This window comes from Pseudophryne corroboree, unplaced genomic scaffold, assembly GCF_028390025.1.
Source record: "Pseudophryne corroboree isolate aPseCor3 unplaced genomic scaffold, aPseCor3.hap2 scaffold_121, whole genome shotgun sequence".
In the NCBI taxonomy this organism is placed as follows: Eukaryota; Metazoa; Chordata; class Amphibia; order Anura; family Myobatrachidae; genus Pseudophryne; species Pseudophryne corroboree.
Window position 1 is genome coordinate 738,468 of NW_026967835.1, and position 23,288 is coordinate 761,755.

The 23,288-nt window shown below is 46.8% G+C and overlaps 14 non-coding genes and 1 pseudogene across 14 annotated transcripts; 7 read left to right on the forward strand and 8 right to left on the reverse strand.

Moving 5' to 3' along the window:
• Positions 1–6,013: 6,013 nt before the first annotated feature.
• On the reverse strand, positions 6,014–6,129 carry LOC134992054 (U5 spliceosomal RNA). Its single transcript, XR_010196248.1, has one exon. It is a non-coding gene; the product is annotated as a U5 spliceosomal RNA (small nuclear RNA).
• A 286-nt stretch (positions 6,130–6,415) lies between these two features.
• On the reverse strand, positions 6,416–6,531 carry LOC134992039 (U5 spliceosomal RNA). The gene has a single exon (XR_010196233.1). It is a non-coding gene; the product is annotated as a U5 spliceosomal RNA (small nuclear RNA).
• A 270-nt stretch (positions 6,532–6,801) lies between these two features.
• On the reverse strand, positions 6,802–6,917 carry LOC134991986 (U5 spliceosomal RNA). The gene has a single exon (XR_010196185.1). It is a non-coding gene; the product is annotated as a U5 spliceosomal RNA (small nuclear RNA).
• A 144-nt stretch (positions 6,918–7,061) lies between these two features.
• Positions 7,062–7,189, forward strand: LOC134991956 (U1 spliceosomal RNA; annotated as a pseudogene).
• Positions 7,190–7,782: 593 nt separating this feature from the next.
• On the forward strand, positions 7,783–7,946 carry LOC134992191 (U1 spliceosomal RNA). Its single transcript, XR_010196378.1, has one exon. It is a non-coding gene; the product is annotated as a U1 spliceosomal RNA (small nuclear RNA).
• Positions 7,947–8,098: 152 nt separating this feature from the next.
• Positions 8,099–8,261, forward strand: LOC134992417 (U1 spliceosomal RNA). Its single transcript, XR_010196589.1, has one exon. It is a non-coding gene; the product is annotated as a U1 spliceosomal RNA (small nuclear RNA).
• Positions 8,262–8,935: 674 nt separating this feature from the next.
• LOC134992152 (U1 spliceosomal RNA) lies at positions 8,936–9,099 on the forward strand. Its single transcript, XR_010196340.1, has one exon. It is a non-coding gene; the product is annotated as a U1 spliceosomal RNA (small nuclear RNA).
• A 152-nt stretch (positions 9,100–9,251) lies between these two features.
• LOC134992536 (U1 spliceosomal RNA) lies at positions 9,252–9,414 on the forward strand. The gene has a single exon (XR_010196689.1). It is a non-coding gene; the product is annotated as a U1 spliceosomal RNA (small nuclear RNA).
• A 675-nt stretch (positions 9,415–10,089) lies between these two features.
• On the forward strand, positions 10,090–10,253 carry LOC134992286 (U1 spliceosomal RNA). Its single transcript, XR_010196468.1, has one exon. It is a non-coding gene; the product is annotated as a U1 spliceosomal RNA (small nuclear RNA).
• Positions 10,254–10,405: 152 nt separating this feature from the next.
• Positions 10,406–10,568, forward strand: LOC134992491 (U1 spliceosomal RNA). Its single transcript, XR_010196650.1, has one exon. It is a non-coding gene; the product is annotated as a U1 spliceosomal RNA (small nuclear RNA).
• A 9,397-nt stretch (positions 10,569–19,965) lies between these two features.
• On the reverse strand, positions 19,966–20,129 carry LOC134992170 (U1 spliceosomal RNA). The gene has a single exon (XR_010196358.1). It is a non-coding gene; the product is annotated as a U1 spliceosomal RNA (small nuclear RNA).
• Positions 20,130–20,784: 655 nt separating this feature from the next.
• On the reverse strand, positions 20,785–20,947 carry LOC134992487 (U1 spliceosomal RNA). Its single transcript, XR_010196647.1, has one exon. It is a non-coding gene; the product is annotated as a U1 spliceosomal RNA (small nuclear RNA).
• A 152-nt stretch (positions 20,948–21,099) lies between these two features.
• On the reverse strand, positions 21,100–21,263 carry LOC134992231 (U1 spliceosomal RNA). Its single transcript, XR_010196416.1, has one exon. It is a non-coding gene; the product is annotated as a U1 spliceosomal RNA (small nuclear RNA).
• Positions 21,264–21,934: 671 nt separating this feature from the next.
• On the reverse strand, positions 21,935–22,097 carry LOC134992418 (U1 spliceosomal RNA). The gene has a single exon (XR_010196590.1). It is a non-coding gene; the product is annotated as a U1 spliceosomal RNA (small nuclear RNA).
• A 152-nt stretch (positions 22,098–22,249) lies between these two features.
• On the reverse strand, positions 22,250–22,413 carry LOC134992235 (U1 spliceosomal RNA). Its single transcript, XR_010196420.1, has one exon. It is a non-coding gene; the product is annotated as a U1 spliceosomal RNA (small nuclear RNA).
• Positions 22,414–23,288: the final 875 nt, after the last annotated feature.

Consider the following 23,288-nt stretch of genomic DNA (forward strand, 5'->3'; position numbering starts at 1 on the left):
CCGTCTCCTCTGGGCACAGTTTCTCTAACTGAGGTATGGAGGAGGGGCATAGAGGGAGGAGCCAGTGCACACCCGATCAAAAGTCTTTCTTAAAGTGCCCATGTCTGCTGCGGAGCCCGTCTATCCCCCATGGTCCTTACGGAGTCCCCATCATCCTCTACGGACTACGAGAAAAAAAAATTACCGGTAGGTTTAAAATGTTATTTTTTTCTCTGCAACCCACTGCTAAATTGTGCTTCCTAGCTGTTTTTTATAAAATCACTTAATTAAATCTAACTCTGATTACGTCAGAGAAGGCCAGGTACCCTACACCATAAGAGGGGGTATGAAATTTTGACTTGTCTACTTAAAGATCACCAAAATCTGTTGACAAGGTCAATTACATCCCTGGGTGGGATTGAACCACCAACCTTTTGGTTAATAGCCCATGTAAGTGCAAGAAATCCTGAAGCACTCACTCATCATGGGAAAGTACCAATGTGTTTCTTACAAAAATTCTCCAGATTATTGACTTTTTAAAGTTTTTCTAGGAAACGTTCTAGATGAATGCTTATTAGCCTTTGTCAGTATTGACTTTTGCAAGGTGTATCTGTGGCGCAATCGGTTAGCATGTTTGGCTATTAACCAAAAGGTTGGTGGTTCAATCCCACCCAGGGATGTAATTGACCTTGTAATCAGATCTTGGTGATCTTTAAGTAGACAAGTCAAAATTTCAAAAACCCCCCTTATGGTGTAGGGTACCTGGCCTTCTCTGATGTAATCAGAGTTAGATTTGATTACGTGATTTTATAAAAAAACAGCTAGGAAGCACAATTTAGCAGTGGGTTGCAGAGAAAAAAAATTATGCTGGCAGAAAAGTCCAATTGAGTGATTAAACAGCTCTTCATTTTCTGATTTTATGTTTATGCTAACAAATTTGCTCTCTGAAAAGTGTCCACAAAGCCAAGTCTCTGATTAACACCTTTGTAGGAATGGTTTTTCACCTATTACTGAATTAAACTTGCTTCATTGGAAAGGCATCAAAGATGCATCCTCATTTCAATGTCTACTGAAATAATACAGGTTGACACCAGGAAACGTCACTGCATCATTGCTGCTTCCTCATGGAGAAGTCTGTTTAATGTGAAAACAAGGTGATATCTAATCAGCACACAGGTAAGGAATTAAGAAAATCTTTCTTTATGGGTGAAGATGTTTCTCACAAATTGTTGTCCCAATGCATCATTGAAATTCAAGATGGAAGATGATTTTCATATATCACTTGTACATTTTGCATTGCTCTTCTGGTGACAATGTAGTTTGTTTTTGTCAATTACCATTTCAGTAATAGGGTGAAGAAAATTAAGTGGATTTTTTAAAGAAAACAATGCTGTCAATATACTATTAAAACAAATTAAAATGATAAAAGTTATTGTACTTTAAGTAAAAATAAAAGAGCCAAAATATCAATCCCAGTTTTTGATTACTTTAATTATAAAAAAAAAAATGCACATAGCAGAGGATAGTTTCGATCAATCGACCTCTGGGTTATGGGCCCAGCATGCTTCCATTGCACTACTCTGCTGCTCATGGAAGTGTAAGAGATCCTGAAGACTAAATTGATTAAAGGCCTAAAAGTACTGGACTATAAGGAAAGACTTACTAGGCTGAATATTTATACACTAGAAAAGAGGTGCCTAAGAGGAGATATTATTAATATCTTCAAATATGTAAAGATACATAACAAAGAGTTATCAGAGGAATTATTTATTAAAAGAACACGTGATCACTCGCTGCGACTGGAGGAAAGTTCAGAACGCAATGGAGGAAAGGTTTCTTCACTGTTAGGGCAATCAGGATGTGGAATTCCCTGCCAGGGAAGGTGGTAATGGCGGACTCTGTAATTGGATTTAAAAAAGGAATGGATACATTTCTGAATGAAAAAGCTATCCAAGGTTATAATACTTAAAATATCAACATGGTTAATCCGGGGGTAACATGAGTTATAGTAGCTAACTAGTCATAAAACATTATTCAGCAAGTATGTAGAATCATCACAACTTAAAACAGGTTGAACACGATGGGCAATTTGCCTCTATTCAACCTCAAAAACTATGTTACTATGTCATTGTAGTATACAGAACACCACAATGCAATGAGCAGTGATAGTGAGCACTGATGAGGATACTAGAACTGACACTGAGCAGCAAGATGCAGCACCGGACTATTAGTAATGTACTGTAGTATGCTGAGCACCACAATGCAGCACAAGACAATGAGCAGTGATACTGAGCACTGATGAGGATACTACTGAGAACTGACACTGAGCAGGAGAGACACACTACTAGTATTACTGAGCAGCAATAAGTAACCACTGATACTGAGCACTGATATTGAGATTTCCACTGAGAGAACATAGCCACGTCCTCTCCGCTCTCTCTTCAATGCACGAGTAATAATGGCAGCAACGCGCAGCTCTTTATATGGAATCCGAATCTCGCGAGAATCCGACAGCGGGATGATGACATTTTCCCTTGTTCAGGTTTTCCGAGTCAGGCGGGAACAACCGAGCCTGCCTTGGACCAGTGTAAACCACGTGGAGTTCGTGGGGAATTCGGTTCTCGGAGAACCGAACCCGCTCCTCTCTACCTTATACCCATCAATTTTTTTATTTTCAATCTAAGCCCCTGCAGTTTTCTGTAAGCATCTGCTTCGCTATGATGATCAACAAGTCACAAGGGCAAACACTCAGGGTTTGAGGCGTAGATCTTAGGACCAGCTGCTACAAGCATGGCAGAGGTGTCACTATCACTGGTGACACCCAGAGAGGTGGCGAGGGAGATTGTAATGCAGTGCGCGCAGATAAGCAGCGCAATGGTAAAAAGGAGGCATGGTTTCATAGGTAGGGGCGTGGCCTGGTGGCCTGAATCTACATTTTGTTGCTCCGGGTGTCCCGGGGGTTGGGGGCTGCACCCGGGGACTAGTGTGTGAGCGGTGCTGGCTCCTGCACAGTGACAGGGCATGGCCACCCAGCATGACGCCTCCCTTCTTGACCATGCTATAATTGCAGTCGCACTGCAGTTCAGCGTGATCATAAAAAATGGTGTAGGCTCCTGCTGGTGCAGACTGTATGTGCGCGCAGGAAGCCGCCACCATTTTTGTGATCACAGCGGCTGAATGTGATGTCATACAGCCGCTGTGACCACGCCCCCTGTGTCTCCTCCATTGCAGACCCCATTTTGAAGCCTTGCCCCCGCACCGCTCCATCCCTGACTTGGAAATGGAGTGTTGCTGACCCACCTCTCCCCCCCTTCCCCGCCCCGATTGACAGGCAGAGGCGATCACATTCTCTGCGGGGTGCCGCAGAAAATGCAGGCACATGCGTATGCTCTTAGCAATTTTTGCAGTTGGATCGCTTATTGTGATTGCAATCCAACCTGAATCAGGCCCTATCACAATGCGCTGCGGGCAGTACAAAATTGGGTTAATATAGGAGAAAAAACCCCAGACCTGTGCTCCTTAACTGTACCTGGTGGCTAGTGGAGCGGCTGCCCAGTAATCAGTGTCCACCGCAGTGCGCACACGGCCCACCCCCTACGGCCTCGCTCCCCTTCATCAGCGGCCTCGTGATCCGGAAGGGTGGTGTGTGTGTGACTGACCTTAGGATGAAACCGGAGCCTCCGCTGCAGTGACCCAGCAACCAGGGCACGGGAGTATACAGCGCCGCTGGGAGTGATGAAGCTGCAGTAAAGATGTCTATTAGACCTAGCCTGCTGCAGCCCTTGTAGATTCTCATAAAACAAGTTCTTCTTTTCTTGTTAAAATTAATAGCTAAGAATAGGCTGCCTGAGGCAGGCCCCTGTTAATTGGCCTGCTACTGAAGGCACCAACTACAAACTGAGCTCCCTGTTCATGGAAGCGGGGTTATAGAGGAGAATGCACTGAGCTTCTTGGGAACAGTCAAAAGCTTTGAGCCGGTTGGTGCCTCAGATCAAGATCCTACTCTACACCCCAATGTGAATCCTTGTGGAGTCCAGTGTACCCCACAGAAGAAATTAATGTGTCACACCCATTGGCAGCAACCTTAGAATAGCTGCTGACGGGCACAATTGAGAAAGGAAGGGGGGGGGGACATTTGAATCCAGCACATAGATGCAATTCAAATATGTAATTTGTACCTTCCTATTTTAAAATATAATGGATGAACCTCACCCTGTGAGAACAATCTTCATGATCAAGAGATCTCATATGCAAAATAAGGATGAGTTGGGATAGGGCTGGGGAGGGTGGCTGCTCGGGCAGCCCCTCCCCCGTCAAGTTAAGGAGATTTAACTGAGGAAGCACAAGGGAACTCTCGTCTGGGGACAACAACTGCAGGGAGACCACATCTTTTCAGATGAACATGGGAGGGCGGAAGGCTGCCTAATACTGAAGCACCATATGCAACAACTAGTACAAGCATTCCTGGGGGAAGGTCTGCAGCAGACGGATTTGCATACGGTGATGTTATCCAAGCAGTGGGCCAAAGTTGACTGGAACCCTCATCTGCATATGAAAAGAGAAAAGGGGCATGCAGGGCATGGCGGCCTTTTGCAGTGCTTGGATGACCCCTAGTTCACATTAAACACCCCCACCCTCCTTTGGTGTGGGGCTCATGTTGGCCATGCCCCATCCCCTGAAGCATTCAAGCTGATTTCTTGCAGCAGCTGGGCACTGTAACAGCTCCAGAGCTGTTCTGTAAGGCAAGTAAAAGGGTGTGGGCCCTGCAGCACCACCTGTAGTTCGCATTGTGCGTTGGAAGGCACAAAGTAAGCAGACGGGAGGAGAAGTCAGGATAGTGCGCAAGGGCATTCTTTTCTCTTAGTCCGTAGAGGATGCTGGGGTCACATTAAGAACCATGGGGTATAGACGGGATCCGCAAGAGACATGGGCACTTTAAGACTTTCAAAGGGTGTGAACTGGCTCCTCCCTCTATGCCCCTCCTCCAGACTCCAGTTATAGGAACTGTGCCCAGGGAGACGGACATTTCGAGGAAAGGATTTATTGTTAAACTAAGGTGAGCATCTTACCAGCTCACACCTTAAGCATGCCGTAGAAAGTGGCATTCAACAGAACACAAGCCAACGGCATGAGCAATTGCAGCAAAAAGCTGACCAGAACCATAACACAACATGTGTATAACCACAAGTAATAACTGCAGACACAGTATGGACTGGGACGGGTGCCCAGCATCCTCTACAGACTAAGAGAAAAGGATTTACCGGTAGGTATTAAAATCCTATTTTCTCATACGACCTAGAGGATGCTGGGGTCACATTAAGAACCATGGGGTTATACCAAAGCTCTTGAACGGGTGGGAGAGTGCGTACGACTCTGCAGCACCGAATGACCCAACTTAAGGTTATCATCAGCCAAGGTATCAAACTTGTAAAACTTAGCAAAAGTGTTTACTAAATAGCTGCTCGGCAAAGTTGCAATGCCGAGACTCCCCGACCAGCTGCCAAGGATGAACCCACCTTTCTAGTAGAATGGGTCTTCACCTACTTCAGTAACGGCAATCCTGCCGTGGAACGAGCATGCTGAATCTTACCACAGATCCAGCGCATAATGGTCTGCATGGAAGCAGGACACCAAATCCTGTTGGGAGCATACAGGACAAACAGAGCCTCTGTTTTCCTAATCTGAACCGTTCTGGTGACATACATTTTCAAAGTTCTGACCACAGCCAGAGACTTTGACTCAACGAAGGTGTCAGTGGCCAAAGGCACCATGTGGAAAGATGAACCACCTTCGGCAGAAATTGTTGACGTGTCCTCAATTCTGCTCTATCTTCATGAAAGATCAAATAAAGGCTCTTGTGATACTGCATGGTTTGTACTGTTTTCCATGTGCTCCCAGATCTTTCAAGCAAGTAGCATGGTCAAGAAAGTTCTGTTTGAAAAGAAACAAACATTTACTGTCATTGTTATGCAAATAAACTTACATTAAAGCTAACAAGAAAGCACACTCGTTCTGTCTTTAAACTGATAAAAGAAACCCCAATAATATGGGGCATGCAAAAATTGAGATAAAACTCAGTTTTGCTCCTCTCCACGGAAATCTTTAATAAAAGGCGAAATATTTGTTAGTTCTGAAGAGAAACCAGAGCATGACCAAGATTCCACCTGTCGCCTGAGTGCCATGCCAGCAGTTCTCATTCAGATCAAAGTGAGCACCCAATTTGAATGAAAGAAAGCAGATTTCTCACCAGGCTTCCCCTTGCTATAAACATGGTTTGTACTCTTTTCCATGTGCTCCCAGATCTTTCAAGCAATTAGTATGGTCAAGAAAGTTCTGCTTGAAAAGAAACAGACATTTATAGTCATTGTTATGCAAATAAACTTACATTAAAGCTAACAAGAAAGCACACTCGTTCTGTCTTTAAACTGATAAAAGAAACCCCAATAATATGGGGCATGCAAAAATTGAGATAAAACTCAGTTTTGCTCCTCTCCACAGAAATCTTTAATAAAAGGCGAAAGATTTGTTCGTTCTGAAGAGAAACCAGAGCATGACCAAGATTCCACCTGTCGCCTAAATGCTGTGCCAGCAGTCCTCATCCAGATCAAAGTGAGCGCCCAACTTGAAAGAAAGCAGATTTCTCACCTGGCTTCTCCTTGCTATAAGCATGGTTTGTACTGTATTCCATGTGCTCCCAGATCTTTCAAGCAAGTAGCATGGTCAAGAAAGTTCTGTTTGAAAAGAAACAAACATTTACTGTCATTTCTATGCAAATGAGCTTACATTAAAGCACACTCATTCTATCTTTAAACCGATAAAAGAAACCCCAAAAAGATGGGGCATGCAAAAATTGAGATAAAACTCGGTTTTGCTCCTCTCCACGGAAATCTTTAGTAAAAGGCGAAAGATTTGTTCGTTCTGAAGAGAAACCAGAGCATGACCAAGATTTTCATCTGAAAATATGTGTTCTCCCTGCAGTTGTTGTCCCCAGATGAGAGTTCCCTTGTGCTGCCTCAGTTGAATCTCCTTTACTTGACAGAGATGTGCCTGAGCAGCGGCCCTCCCCAGCCCTATCCCAAATCATACTTATTTTGCATAGGAGATACCATGGTCATGAAGATTGTTCTCCCAGGGTGAGGTTCATTCATTGCATTCTGGGTATGCTGACCCCTGTGATTTTCCCAAATGTGGGAAACTCGCTTTTATACCCTTGTGCACTATCCTGACTTCTCCTCCTGTCTGCTTACTTTGTGCCTTCCAATGCACAATACAAACTACAGGTAGTGCTGCAGGGCCCACACCCTTTTACTTGCCTTACAGAGCAGCTCTGGAGCTGTTACAGTGCCAAGCTGCTGCAAGAAATCAGCTTGAATGCTTCAGGGGATGGGGCATGGCCAACATGAGCCCCACACCGAAGGAGGGTGGGGGTGTTTAATGCGAACTAAGGGTCATCCAAGCGCCGCAAAAGGCCGCCATGCCCTGCATACCCCTTTTCTCTTTTCATATGCAGATGAGGGTTCCAGCCAACTTTGGCCCACTGCTTGGATGACATCACCGTATGCAAATCCGTCTTCTGCAGAACTTCCCCCAGGAATGCTTGTACTAGTTGTTGCATTTGGTTTGTTGTTTGGGGGTGCTTCAGTATTAGGCAGCCTTCTGCCCTCCCATGTTCATCTGAAAAAATGTGTTCTCCCTGCAGTTGTTGTCCCCAGATGAGAGTTCCCTTGTGCTGCCTCAGTTGAATCTCCTTTACTTGACAGAGATGTGCATGAGCAGCGGCCCTCCCCAGCCCTATCCCAAATCATACTTATTTTGCATAGGAGATACCATGGTCATGAAGATTGTTCTCCCAGGGTGAGGTTCATTCATTGCATTTTGGGTATGCTGACCCCTGTGATTTACCCAAATGTGGGAAACTCGACTGCATTATTTGTGGTAGTGGGGGACTGTGTTTGTGCTTTCCTCTGGTCAGCTCTGGTAAAACTCAGATTTCTTTGTCTCAGATTTTCCTCTAGCCTTGTTCTTCTTTCGAGAGTTCCCTTGTGCTGCCTCAGTTGGATCTCCTTCACTTTACAGGGAAGTACCCGAGCAGCGACCCTCCCCAGCTCTCGCCCAACTCCTACTTACCTGCCAGGTGAGATACTATGATCATGAAGGTGCTTCTCCCAGGGCAAGGCTCACCCATTGCACTCTGGGTGTGCTGCTCCTGCGATTTCCCCAAATGTGGGAAACTTGACTGCATAATTTGTGTTTCCCCTGGTCGGCTCTCGTATAATTCAGATCTCTTTGTCTCAGGTCTCTCTCCAGCCTAGTTTGCTGTCTGTTTCCACTTCTCTTTTCTTGAGCCGCTCCCTTCTATGCCCTTGCGCACTATCCTGACTTCTCCTCCTTTCTGCTTACTTTGTGCCTTCCAACGCACAATGCGAACTATAGGTAGTGCTGCAGGGCCCACACCCTTTTACTTGCCTTACAGAGCAGCTCTGGAGCTGTTACAGTGCCCAGCTGCTGCAAGAAATCAGCTTGAATGCTTCAGGGGCTGGGGCATAGCCAACATGAGCCCCACACCGAAGGAGGGTGGGGGTGTTTAATGCAAACTAGGGGTCATCCAAGCGCCGCAAAAGGCCGCCATGCCCTGCATAACCCTTTTCTCTTTTTATATGCAGATGAGGGTTCCAGCCAACTTTGGCCCACTGCTTGGATGACATCACCGTATGCAAATCCGTCTTCTGCAGACCTTCACCCTGGAATGCTTTTACTAGTTGTTGCATTTGGTTTGTTGTTTGGGGATGCTTCAGTATTAGGCAGCCTTCTGCCCTCCCATGTTCATCTGAAAATATGTGTTCTCCCTGCAGTTGTTGTACCCAGATGAGAGTTCCCTTGTGCTGCCTCAGTTGAATCTCCTTTACTTGACAGAGATGTGCCTGAGCAGCGGCCCTCCCCAGCCCTATCCCAAATCATACTTATTTTGCATAGGAGTTACCATGGTCATGAAGATTGTTCTCCCAGGGTGAGGTTCATTCATTGCATTCTGGGTATGCTGACCCCTGTGATTTCCCCAAATGTGGGAAACTCGACTGCATTATTTGTGGTAGTGGGGGGCTGTGTTTGTGCTTTCCTCTGGTCAGCTCTGGTAAAAGTCAGATTTCTTTGTCTCAGATCTTCCTCTAGCCTTGTTCTTCTTTCGAGAGTTTCTTTGTGCTGCCTCAGTTGGATCTCCTTCACTTGACAGGGGGGTGCCCGAGCAGCGACCCTCCCCAGCTCTAGCCCAACTCCTACTTACCTGCCAGGTGAGATACTATGATCAGGAAGTTGCTTCTCCCAGGGCAAGGCTCACCCATTGCACTCTGGGTGTGCTGCTCCTACGATTTCCCCAAATGTGGGACACTTGACTGCATAATTTGTGTTTCCTCTGGTCGGCTCTCGTATAATTCAGATCTCTTTGTCTCAGGTCTTTCTCCAGCCTAGTTTGCTGTCTGTTTCCACTTCTTTTATCTTGAGCCCCTCCCTTCTATACCCTTGAGCACTATCCTGACTTCTCCTCCCGTCTGCTTACTTTGTGCCTTCCAATGCACAATGCAAACTACAGGTAGTGCTGCAGGGCCCACACAATCTTTTACTTGCCTTACAGAGCAGCTCTGGAGCTGTTACAGTGCCCAGCTGCTGCAAGAAATCAGCTTGAATGCTTCAGGGGATGGGGCATGGCCAACATGAGCCCCACACCAAAGGTGGGTGGGGGTGTTTAATGCGAACTAGGGGTCATCCAAGCACCGCAAAAGGCAGCCATGCCCTGCACGCCCCTTTTCTCTTTTCATATGCAGATGAGGGTTGAAGCCAACTTTGACCCACTGCTTGGATGACATCACCATATGCAAATCCATCTGCGGCAGGCCTTCCCCCAGGAATGCTTGCACTAGTTGTTGCATTTGGTTTGTTGTTTGGGGGTGCTTCAGTTTTAGGCAGCCTTCTGCCCTCCCATGTTCATCTGAAAATATGTGTTCTCCCTGCAGTTGTTGTCCCCAGATGAGAGTTCCCTTGTGCTGCCTCAGTTGAATCTCCTTTACTTGACAGAGATGTGCCTGAGCAGCGGCCCTCCAAGCCCTATCCCAAATCATACTTATTTTGCATAGGAGACACCATGGTCATGAAGATTGTTCACCCAGGGTGAGGTTCATTCATTGCATTCTGGGTATGCTGACCCCTGTGATTTCCCCAAATGTGGGAAACTCGCCTGCATTTTTTGTGGTAGTGGGGGACTGTGTTTGTGTTTTCCTCTGGTCAGCTCTGGTAAAAGTCAGATTTCTTTGTCTCATATATTCCTCTAGCCTTGTTCTTCTTTCGAGAGTTCCCTTGTGCTGCCTCAGTTGGATCTCCTTCACTTGACAGGGGGGTGCCCGAGCAGTGACCCTCCCCAGCTCTAGCCCAACTCCTACTTACCTGCCAGGTGAGATACTATGATCATGAAGGTGCTTCTCCCAGGGCAAGGCTCACCCATTGCACTCTGGGTGTGCTGCTCCTGCGATTTCCCCAAATGTGGGAAACTTGATTGCATAATTTGTGTTTCCCCTGGTCGGCTCTCGTATAATTCAGATCTCTTTGTCTCAGGTCTCTCTCCAGCCTAGTTTGCTGTCTGTTTCCACTTCTCTTTTCTGGAGCCACTGCATTCTATGCCCTTGCGCACTATCCTGACTTCTCCCGTCTGCTTACTTTGTGCCTTCCAACACACAATGCGAACTACAGGTAGTGCTGCAGGGCCCACACCCTTTTAGTTGCCTTACAGAGCAGCTCTGGAGCTGTTACAGTGCCCAGCTGCTGCAAGAAATCAGCTTGAATGCTTCAGGGGCTGGGGCATAGCCAACATGAGCCCCACACCAAAGGAGGGTGGGGGTGTTTAATGCGAACTAGGGGTCATCCAAGCACCGCAAAAGGCCGCCATGCCCTGCATGCCCCTTTTCTCTTTTCATATGCAAATGAGGGTTCCAGCCAACTTTGGCCCACTGCTTGGATGACATCACCGTATGCAAATCCGTCTGCTGCAGACCTTCCCCCAGGAATGCTTGTACTAGTTGTTGCATATGGTTTGATATTTGATGGTGCTTCAGTATTAGGCAGCCTTCCACCCTCCCATGTTCATCTGAAAAGATGTGGTCTCCCTGCAGTTGTTGTCCCCAGACGAGAGTTCCCTTGTGCTTCCTCAGTTGAATCTCCTTAACTTGACGGGGGAGGGGCCGAGCAGCCACCCTCCCCAGCCCTATCCCAACTCATACTTATTTTGCATATGAGATCTCTTGATCATGAAGATTGTTCTCACAGGGTGAAGTTCATCCATTATATTTTAAAATAGGAAGGTACAAATTACATATTTGAATTGCATCTATGTGCTGGATTCAAATGTCCCCCCCCCCCTTCCTTTCTCAATTGTGCCCATCAGCAGCTATTCTAAGGTTGCTGCCAATGGGTGTGACACATTAATTTCTTCTGTGGGGTACACAGGACTCCACAAGGATTCACATTGGGGTGTAGAGTAGGATCTTGATCTGAGGCACCAACCGGCTCTGCCTGTCAATCGGGGCAGGGGGGGAGAGGGGGGTCAGCAACACTCCATTTCCAAGTCAGGGATGGAGCGGTGCGGGGGCAAGGCTTCAAAATGGGGTCTGCAATGGAGGAGACACAGGGGGTGTGGTCACAGCGGCTGTATGACATCACATTCAGCCGCTGTGATCACAAAAATGGTGGCGGCTTCCTGCGCGCACATAGTCTGCACCAGCAGGAGGCTACACCATTTTTTATGATCACGCTGAACTGCAGTGCGACTGCAATTACAGCATGGTCAAGAAGGGAGGCGTCATGCTGGGTGGCCATAAGAGATGAGCGGGTTCGGTTCCTCGGAATCCGAACCCGCCCGAACTTCACCCTTTTTTGCACGGGTCCGAGCAGACTCGGATCCTCCCGCCTTGCTCGGTTAACCCGAGCGCGCCCGAACGTCATCATCCCGCTGTCGGATTCTCACGAGACTTGGATTCTATATAAGGAGCCGCGCGTCGCCGCCATTTTCACATGTGCATTGAGATTGATAGGGAGAGGACGTGGCTGGCGTCCTCTCCGTTTAGATTAGAAGATAGAGACGAGTGACATTTGATTTACTACTAATTTGGGGAGCAGTTGAACTTGTCAGGAGTACTCAGTAGTGCAGAGTTTTGCTGATAGTGACCACCAGTTTTATTATTTATAATCCGTTCTCTGCCTGAAAAAAAACGATACACATACCATATCTGTGCTCAGCCTCAGTGTGCTGCATGATATATCATCTATGTATATCTGACTGTGCTGAGTGCTCACTGCTCACACAGCTTAATTGTGGGGGAGACTGGGGAGCAGTTATAGCAGGAGTACAGTGCACACTTTTGCTGCCAGTGTGACCACCAGTATATTGTCTGCCTGAAAAAGTTAAACACTCCTGTGGTGTTTTTTTTTTATTCTATAAACGCATTCTGCTGACAGTGTCCAGCAGGTCCGTCATACATATATTATATAAATATTTATCTGCAGTAGTGTTATATTTTTTTTTTCATCTTTATCATCTCTATATTAGCAGACGCAGTACGGTAGTCCACGGCTGTGGCTATCTCTGTGTCGTCAGTGCTCGTCCATAATTGTATACCTACCTACCTGTGGTGGGTTTTTTTTTTTCTATCTTCTTCATACTAGTAGTTTAGGAGTCTACTGACAGTGTCCACCAGGTCCATCATTATATTATATACCTACAGTAGTAATATATTTATTATATTATCTATACTAGCAGACGCAGTATGGTAGTCCACGGCTGTGGCTATCTCTGTGTCGTCAGTGCTCGTCCATAATTGTATACCTACCTACCTGTGGTGGGATTTTTTTTTTATCTTCTTCATACTAGTAGTTTAGCAGTCTGCTGACAGTGTCCACCAGGTCCGTCATTATATTATATACCTACAGTAGTAATATATTTATTATATTATCTATACTAGCAGACGCAGTACGGTAGTCCACGGCTGTACCTACCTCTGTGTCGTCAGTGCTCGTCCATAATTGTATACCTACCTGTGGTGGGGTTTTTTTTTCTATCTTCTTCATACTAGTAGTTTAGGAGTCTGCTGACAGTGTCCACCAGGTCCGTCATTATATTATATACCTACAGTAGTAATATATTTAGTATATTATCTATACTAGCAGACGCAGTACGGTAGTTCACGGCTGTACCTACCTCTGTGTCGTCACTCGTCCATAATTGTATACCTAACTGTGGTGGGTTTTTTTTTCTATCTTCTTCATACTAGTAGTTTAGCAGTCTGCTGACAGTGTCCACCAGGTCCGTCATTATATTATATATACCTACAGTAGTTATATATATTTTTTTTTATATCATTAATTATCATCTCTATACTAGCAGACGCAGTACGGTAGGCCACGGCTGTGGCTATCTCTGTGTCGTCAGTGCTCGTCCATAATTGTATACCTACCTACCTGTGGTGGAAGTTTTTTCTATCTTCTTCATACTAGTAGTTTAGCAGTCTGCTGACAGTGTCCACCAGGTCCGTCATTATATTATATATACCTACAGTAGTTATATATATATTTTTTTTATATCATTAATTATCATCTCTATACTAGCAGACGCAGTACGGTAGTCCACGGCTGTAGCTACCTCTGTGTCGTCAGTCACTCGTCATCCATAAGTATACTAGTATCCATCCATCTCCATTGTTTACCTGAGGTGCCTTTTAGTTGTGCCTATTAAAATATGGAGAACAAAAATGTTGAGGTTCCAAAAATAGGGAAAGATCAAGATCCACTTCCACCTCGTGCTGAAGCTGCTGCCACTAGTCATGGCCGAGACGATGAAATTCCATCAACGTCGTCTGCCAAGGCCGATGCCCAATGTCATAGTACAGAGCATGTAAAATCCAAAACACAAAAGATCAGTAAAAAAAGGACTCAAAAATCTAAATAAAAATCATCGGAGGAGAAGCGTAAACTTGCCAATATGCCATTTACCACACGGAGTGGCAAGGAACGGCTGAGGCCCTGGCCTATGTTCATGGCTAGTGGTTCAGCTTCACATGAGGATGGAAGCACTCAGCCTCTCGCTAGAAAAATGAAAAGACTTAAGCTGGCAAAAGCACAGCAAAGAACTGTGCGTTCTTCAAAATCACAAATCCACAAGGAGAGTCCAATTGTGTCGGTTGCGATGCCTGACCTTCCCAACACTGGACGTGAAGAGCATGCACCTTCCACCATTTGCACGCCCCCTGCAAGTGCTGGAAGGAGCACCCGCAGTCCAGTTCCTGATAGTCAGATTGAAGATGTCAGTGTTGAAGTACACCAGGATGAGGAGGATATGGGTGTTGCTGGCGCTGGGGAGGAAATTGACAAGGAGGATTCTGATGGTGAGGTGGTTTGTTTAAGTCAGGCACCCGGCGAGACACCTGTTGTCCGTGGGAGGAATATGGCCATTGACATGCCTGGTGAAAATACCAAAAAAATCAGCTCTTCGGTGTGGAAGTATTTCAACAGAAATGCGGACAACAGGTGTCAAGCCGTGTGTTGCCTTTGTCAAGCTGTAATAAGTAGGGGTAAGGACGTTAACCACCTCGGAACATCCTCCCTTATACGTCACCTGCAGCGCATTCATCATAAGTCAGTGACAAGTTCAAAAACTTTGGGCGACAGCGGAAGCAGTCCACTGACCAGTAAATCCCTTCCTCTTGTAACCAAGCTCACGCAAACCACCCCACCAACTCCCTCAGTGTCAATTTCCTCCTTCCCCAGGAATGCCAATAGTCCTGCAGGCCATGTCACTGGCAATTCTGACGAGTTCTCTCCTGCCTGGGATTCCTCCGATGCATCCTTGAGTGTAACGCCTACTGCTGCTGGCGCTGCTGTTGTTGCTGCTGGGAGTCGATGGTCATCCCAGAGGGGAAGTCGTAAGACCACTTTTACTACTTCCACCAAGCAATTGACTGTCCAACAGTCCTTTGCAAGGAAGATGAAATATCACAGCAGTCATCCTGCTGCAAAGCGGATAACTGAGGCCTTGGCATCCTGGGCAGTGAGAAACGTGGTTCCGGTATCCATCATTACTTCAGAGCCAACTATAGACTTGATTGAGGTACTGTGTCCCCGGTACCAAATACCACCTAGGTTCCATTTCTCTAGGCAGGCGATACCAAAAATGTACACAGACCTCAGAAAAAGACTCACCAGTGTCCTAAAAAATGCAGTTGTACCCAATGTCCACTTAACCACGGACATGTGGACAAGTGGAGCAGGGCAGACTCAGGACTATATGACTGTGACAGCCCACTGGGTAGATGTATTGACTCCCGCCGCAAGAACAGCAGCGGCGGCACCAGTAGCAGCATCTCGCAAACGCCAACTCTTTCCTAGGCAGGCTATGCTTTGTATCACCGCTTTCCAGAATACGCACACAGCTGAAAACCTCTTACGGCAACTAAGGAAAATCATCACAGAATGGCTTACCCCAATTGGACTCTCCTGTGGATTTGTGGCATCGGACAACGCCAGCAATATTGTGCGTGCATTATATCTGGGCAAATTCCAGCACGTCCCATGTTTTGCACATACCTTGAATTTGGTGGTGCAGAATTATTTAAAAAACGACAGGGGCGTGCAAGAGATGCTGTCGGTGGCCACAAGAATTGCGGGACACTTTCGGCGTACAGGCACCACGTACAGAAGACTGGAGCAACACCAAAAACGCCTGAACCTGCCCTGCCATCATCTGAAGCAAGAAGTGGTAACGAGGTGGAATTCAACCCTCTATATGCTTCAGAGGATGGAGGAGCAGCAAAAGGCCATTCAAGCCTATACATCTGACCACGATATAGGAGGTGGAATGCACCTGTCTCAAGCGCAGTGGAGAATGATTTCAACGTTGTGCAAGGTTCTGCAACCTTTTGAACTTGCCACACGTGAAGTCAGTTCAGACACTGCCAGCCTGAGTCAGGTCATTCCCGTCATCAGGCTTTTGCAGAAGAAGCTGGAGACATTGAAGGAGGAGCTAAGACAGAGCGATTCCGCTAGGCATGTGGGACTTGTGGATGGAGCCCTTCATTCGCTTAACCAGGATTCACGGGTGGTCAATCTGTTGAAATCAGAGCACTACATTTTGGCCACCGTGCTCGATCCTAGATTTAAAACCTACGTTGTATCTCTCTTTCCGGCAGACACAAGTCTGCAGGGGTTCAAAGACCTGCTGGTGAGAAAATTATCAAGTCAAGCGGAACTTGATCGGTCAACAGCTCCTCCTTCACATTCTCCCGCAATTGGGGGTGCGAGGAAAAGGCTCAGAATTCCGAGCCCACCCGCTGGCGGTGATGCAGGGCAGTCTGGAGCGACTGCTGATGCTGACATCTGGTCCGGACTGAAGGACCTGCCAACGATTACGGACATGTCGTCTACTGTCACTGCATATGATTCTATCACCATTGAAAGAATGGTGGAGGATTATATGAGTGACCGCATCCAAGTAGGCACGTCAGACAGTCCGTACGTATACTGGCAGGAAAAAGAGGCAATTTGGAGGCCCTTGCACAAACTGGCTTTATTCTACCTAAGTTGCCCTCCCACAAGTGTGTACTCCGAAAGAGTGTTTAGTGCCGCCGCTCACCTTGTCAGCAATCGGCGTACGAGGTTACTTCCAGAAAATGTGGAGAAGATGATGTTCATTAAAATTAATTATAATCAATTTCTCCGTGGAGACATTGACCAGCAGCAATTGCCTCCACAAAGTACACAGGGAGCTGAGATGGTGGATTCCAGTGGGGACGAATTGATAATCTGTGAGGAGGGGGATGTACACGGTGATGAATCGGAGGATGATGATGAGGTGGACATCTTGCCTCTATAGAGCCAGTTTGTGCAAGGAGAGATTAATTGCTTCTTTTTTGGTGGGGGTCCAAACCAACCCGTCATTTCAGTCACAGTCGTGTGGCAGACCCTGTCACTGAAATGATGGGTTGGTTAAAGTGCGCATGTCCTGTTTATACAACATAAGGGTGGGTGGGAGGGCCCAAGGCAATTCCACCTTGCACCTCTTTTTTCTTTTATTTTTCTTTGCGTCATGTGCTGTTTGGGGAGTGTTTTTTGGAAGGGCCATCCTGCGTGACACTGCAGTGACACTCCTAGATGGGCCAGGTGTTTGTGTCGTCCACTTGGGTCGCTGAGCTTAGTCACACAGCTACCTCATTGCGCCTCTTTTTTTCTTTGCGTCATGTGCTGTTTGGGGAGTGTTTTTTTGAAGGGCCATCCTGCGTGACACTGCAGTGCCACTCCTAGATGGGCCAGGTGTTTGTGTCGGCCACTTGGGTCGCTGAGCTTAGTCACACAGCTACCTCATTGCGCCTCTTTTTTTCTTTGCGTCATGTGCTGTTTGGGGAGTGTTTTTGGAAGGGCCATCCTGCGTGACACTGCAGTGCCACTCCTAGATGGGCCAGGTGTTTGTGTCGGCCACTTGGGTCGCTGAGCTTAGTCACACAGCTACCTCATTGCGCCTCTTTTTTTCTTTGCGTCATGTGCTGTTTGGGGAGTGTTTTTTGGAAGGGCCATCCTGCGTGACACTGCAGTGCCACTCCTAGATGGGCCAGGTGTTTGTGTCGGCCACTTGGGTCGCTGAGCTTAGTCACACAGCTACCTCATTGCGCCTCTTTTTTTCTTTGCGTCATGTGCTGTTTGGGGAGTGTTTTTTGGAAGGGCCATCATGCGTGACACTGCAGTGCCACTCCTAGATGGGCCAGGTGTTTGTGTCGGCCACTTGGGTCGCTGAGCTTAGTCACACAGCTACCTCATTGCGCCTCTTTTTTTCTTTGCGTCATGTGCTGTTTGGGGAGTGTTTTTGGAAGGGCCATCCTGCGTGACACTGCAGTGCCACTCCTAGATGGGCCAGGTGTTTGTGTCGGCCACTTGGGTCGCTGAGCTTAGTCACACAGCTACCTCATTGCGCCTCTTTTTTTCTTTGCGTCATGTGCTGTTTGGGGAGTGTTTTTTGGAAGGGCCATCCTGCGTGACACTGCAGTGCCACTCCTAGATGGGCCAGGTGTTTGTGTCGGCCACTTGGGTCGCTGAGCTTAGTCACACAGCTACCTCATTGCGCCTCTTTTTTTCTTTGCGTCATGTGCTGTTTGGGGAGTGTTTTTTGGAAGGGCCATCATGCGTGACACTGCAGTGCCACTCCTATATGGGCCAGGTGTTTGTGTCGGCCACTTGGGTCACTGAGCTTAGTCATCCAGCGACCTCGGTGCAAATTTTAGGACTAAAAATAATATTGTGAGGTGTGAGGTGTTAAGAATAGACTGAAAATGAGTGGAAATTATGGTTATTGAGGTTAATAATACTTTGGGATCAAAATGACTCCCAAATTCTATGATTTAAGCTGTTTTTTAGGGTTTTTTTAAAAAAACACCCGAATCCAAAACACACCCGAATCCGACAAAAAAAATTCGGTGAGGTTTAGCCAAAACGCGTTCGAACCCAAAACACGGCCGCGGAACCGAACCCAAAACCAAAACACAAAACCCGAAAAATTTCCGGTGCACATCTCTAGTGGCCATGCCATGTCACTGTGCAGGAGCCAGCACCGCTCACACACTAGTCCCCGGTGCAGCCCCCAACCCCCGGGACACCCGGAGCAACAAAATGTAGATTCAGGCCACCAGGCCACGCCCCTACCTATGAAACCATGCCTCCTTTTTACCATTGCGCTGCTTATCTGCGCGCACTGCATTACAATCTCCCTCGCCACCTCTCTGGGTGTCACCAGTGATAGTGACACCTCTGCCATACTTGTAGCAGCTGGTCCTAAGATCTACGCCTCAAGCCCTGAGTGTTTGCCCTTGTGACTTGTTGATCATCATAGCAAAGCAGATGCTTACAGAAAACTGCAGGGGCTTAGATTGAAAATAAAAAAAATTGATGGGTATAAGGTAGAGAGGAGCGGGTTCGGTTCTCCGAGAACCGAATTCCCCACGAACTCCACGTGGTTTACACTGGTACGAGGCAGGCTCGGTTGTTCCCGCCTGACTCGGAAAACCTGAACAAGGGAAAATGTCATCATCCCGCTGTCGGATTCTCGCGAGATTCGGATTCCATATAAAGAGCTGCGCGTTGCCGCCATTTTTACTCGTGCATTGAAGAGAGAGCGGAGAGGACGTGGCTATGTTCTCTCAGTGGAAATCTCAATATCAGTGCTCAGTATCAGTGGATACTTATTGCTGCTCAGTAATACTAGTAGTGTGTCTCTCCTGCTCAGTGTCAGTTCTCAGTAGTATCCTCATCAGTGCTCAGTATCACTGCTCATTGTCTTGTGCTGCATTGTTGTGCTCAGCATACTACAGTACATTACTAATAGTCCAGTGCTGCATCTTGCTGCTCAGTGTCAGTTCTAGTATCCTCATCAGTGCTCACTATCACTGCTCATTGCATTGTGGTGTTCTGTATACTACAGTAACATAGTAATATAGTAACATATAGTAACATAGTTTTTGAGGTTGAATAGAGGCAAATTGCCCATCGTGTTCAACCTGTTTTATGTTGTGATGATTCTACATACTTGCTGAATAATGTTTTATGACTAGTTAGCTACTACAACTCATGTTACCCCCGGATTAACCATGTTGATATTTTAAGTATTATAACCTTGGATAGCTTTTTCATTCAGAAATGTATCCATTCCTTTTTTAAATCCAATTACAGAGTCCGCCATTACCACCTTCCCTGGCAGGGAATTCCACATCCTGATTGCCCTAACAGTGAAGATCATAGTATCTCACCTGGCAGGTAAGTAGGAGTTGGGCCAGAGCTGTGGAGGATTGCTGCTCGGGCACCCCCTGTCAAGTGAAGGAGATCCAACTGAGGCAGCACAAGGGAACTCTCGAAAGAAGAACAAGGCTAAAGGAAGATCTGAGACAAAGAAATCTGACTTTTACCAGAGCTGACCAGAGGAAAGCACAAACACAGTCCCCCACTACCACAAATAATGCAGTCGAGTTTCCCACATTTGGGGAAATCACAGGGGTCAGCATACCCAGAATGCAATGAATGAACCTCACCCTGGGAGAACAATCTTCATGACCATGGTATCGCCTATGCAAAATAAGTATGATTTGGGATAGGGCTGGGGAGGGCCGCTGCTCAGGCACATCTCTGTCAAGTAAAGGAGATTCAACTGAGGCAGCACAAGGGAACTCTCATCTGGGGACAACAACTGCAGGGAGAACACATATTTTCAGATGAACATGGGAGGGCAGAAGGCTGCCTAATACTGAAGCACCCACAAACAACAAACCAAATGCAACAACTAGTACAAGCATTCCTGGGGGAAGTTCTGCAGAAGACGGATTTGCATACGGTGATGTCATCCAAGCAGTGGGCCAAAGTTGGCTGGAACCCTCATCTGCATATGAAAAGAGAAAAGGGGTATGCAGGGCATGGCGGCCTTTTGCGGCGCTTGGATGACCCTTAGTTCGCATTAAACACCCCCACCCTCCTTCGGTGTGGGGCTCATGTTGACAATGCCCCAGCCCCTGAAGCATTCAAGCTGATTTCTTACAGCAGCTTGGCACTGTAACAGCTCCAGAGCTGCTCTGTAAGGCAAGTAAAAGGGTATGTAGTTTGCATTGTGCATTGGAAGGCACAAAGTAAGCAGACAGGAGGAGAAGTCAGGATAGTGCACAAGGGTATAAAAGGGAGGGGCTCAAGAAAAAAGAAGTGGAAACAGACAGCAAACTAGGCTGTAGAGAGACCTGAGACAAAGAGATCTGAATTATACGAGAGCCGACCAGGGGAAACACAAATTCTGCAGTCAAGTTTCCCACATTTGGGGAAATCGCAGGGGCAGCACACCCAGAGTGCAATGGGTGAGCCTTGCCCTGGGAGAAGCACCTTCATGATCATAGTATCTCACCTGGCAGGTAAGTAGGAGTTGGGCTAGAGCTGGGGAGGGTCGCTGCTCGGGCACCCCCCTGTCAAGTGAAGGAGATCCAACTGAGGCAGCACAAGGGAACTCTCGAAAGAAGAACAAGGCTAGAGGAAGATCTGAGACAAAGAAATCTGACTTTTACCAGAGCTGACCAGAGGAAAACACAAACACAGTCCCCCACTACAACAAATAATGCAGTCGAGTTACCCACATTTGGGGAAATCACAGGGGTCAGCATACCCAGAATGCAATGAATGAACCTCACCCTGGGAGAACAATCTTCATGACCATGGTATCTCCTATGCAAAATAAGTATGATTTGGGATAGGGCTGGGGAGGGCCGCTGCTCAGGCACATCTCTGTCAAGTAAAGGAGATTCAACTGAGGCAGCACAAGGGAACTCTCATCTGGGGACAACAACTGCAGGGAGAACACATATTTTCAGATGAACATGGGAGGGAAGAAGGCTGCCTAATACTGAAGCACCCCCAAACAACAAACCAAATGCAACAACTAGTGCAAGCATTCCTGGGGGAAGGCCTGCAGCAGATGGATTTGCATATGGTGATGTCATCCAAGCAGTGGGTCAAAGTTGGCTTCAACCCTCGTCTGCATATGAAAAGAGAAAAGGGGCGTGCAGGGCATGGCGGCCTTTTGCGGCGCTTGGATGACCCCTAGTTCGCATTAAACACCTCCACCCTCCTTCGGTGTGGGGCTCATGTTGGCTATGCCCCAGCCCCTGAAGCATACAAGCTGATTTCTTGCAGCAGCTGGGCACTGTAACAGCTCTAGAGCTGCTCTGTACGGCAAGTAAAAGGGTGTGGGCCCTGCAGCACTACCTGTAGTTTGCATTGTGCATTGGAAGGCACAAAGTAAGCAGACGGGAGAAGTCAGGATAGTGCGCAAGGGCATAGAAGGGAGCAGCTCAAGAAAAGAGAAGTGGAAACAGACAGCAAACTAGGCTGGAGAGAGACCTGAGACAAAGAGATCTGAATTATACGAGAGCCGACCAGGGGAAACACAAATTATGCAGTCAAGTTTCCCACATTTGGGGAAATCGCAGGAGCAGCACACCCAGAGTGCAATGGGTGAGCCTTGCCCTGGGAGAAGCACCTTCATGATCATAGTATCTCACCTGGCAGGTAAGTAGGATTTGGGCTAGAGCTGGGGAGGGTCGCTGCTCGGGTACCCCCCTGTCAAGTGAAGGAGATCCAACTGAGGCAGCACAAGGGAACTCTCGAAAGAAGAACAAGGCTAGAGGAAGATCTGAGACAAAGAAATCTGACTTTTACCAGAGCTGACCAGAGGAAAGCACAAACACAGTCCCCCACTACCACAAATAATGCAGTCGAGTTTCCCACATTTGGGGAAATCACAGGGGTCAGCATACCCAGAATGCATTGAATGAACCTCACCCTGGGAAAACAATCTTCATGACCATGGTATCGCCTATGCAAAATAAGTATGATTTGGGATAGGGCTGGGGAGGGCCGCTGCTCAGGCACATCTCTGTCAAGTAAAGGAGATTCAACTGAGGCAGCATTTTTCGTTTGGGAGAAAAATGCAAAGGTACAATACAGGTTTTCCTTGCCGATATCTCTCTTTTGCAAAGAGATAGGCATTGGAAAATTCAGGGCTATAACGTGTAGATGAAGCACTAACAGGAGGCTTTAAAATTTTCATTCTAGTGTATTTCGTTTGGGAAAAAATGCAAAGGAACAATACCGCTTTTCCTTGCCGATATCTCTCTTTTGCAAAGAGCTAGGCATTGGAAAATTCAGGGCTATAACGTGTAGATGAAGCACTAATAGGAGGCTTTAAAATTTTCAATCTAGTGTCCTTCGTTTGGGAGAAAAATGCAAAGGTACAATACAGCTTTTCCTTGCCAATATCTCTCTTTTGCAAAGAGCTAGGCAATGGAAAATTCAGGGCTATAACGTGTAGATGAAGCACTAACAGGAGGCTTTAAAATTTTCATTCTAGTGTCTTTCGTTTGGGAGAAAAATGCAAAAGTACAATGCTGCTTTTCCTTGCCGATATCTCTCTTTTGCAAAGAGATAAGCATTGGAAAATTCAGGGTTATAACGTGTAGATGAAGCACTAACAGGAGGCTTTAAAATTTTCATTCTAGTGTCTTTCGTTTGGGAGAAAAATGCAAAGGTACAATACAGCTTTTCCTTGCCAATATCTCTCTTTTGCAAAGAGCTAGGCATTGGAAAATGCAGGGCTATAACGTGTAGATGAAGCACTAACAGGAGGCTTTACAATTTTCATTCTAGTGTCTTTCGTTTGGGAGAAAAATGCAAAGGTACAATACAGTTTTTCCTTGCCGATATCTCTC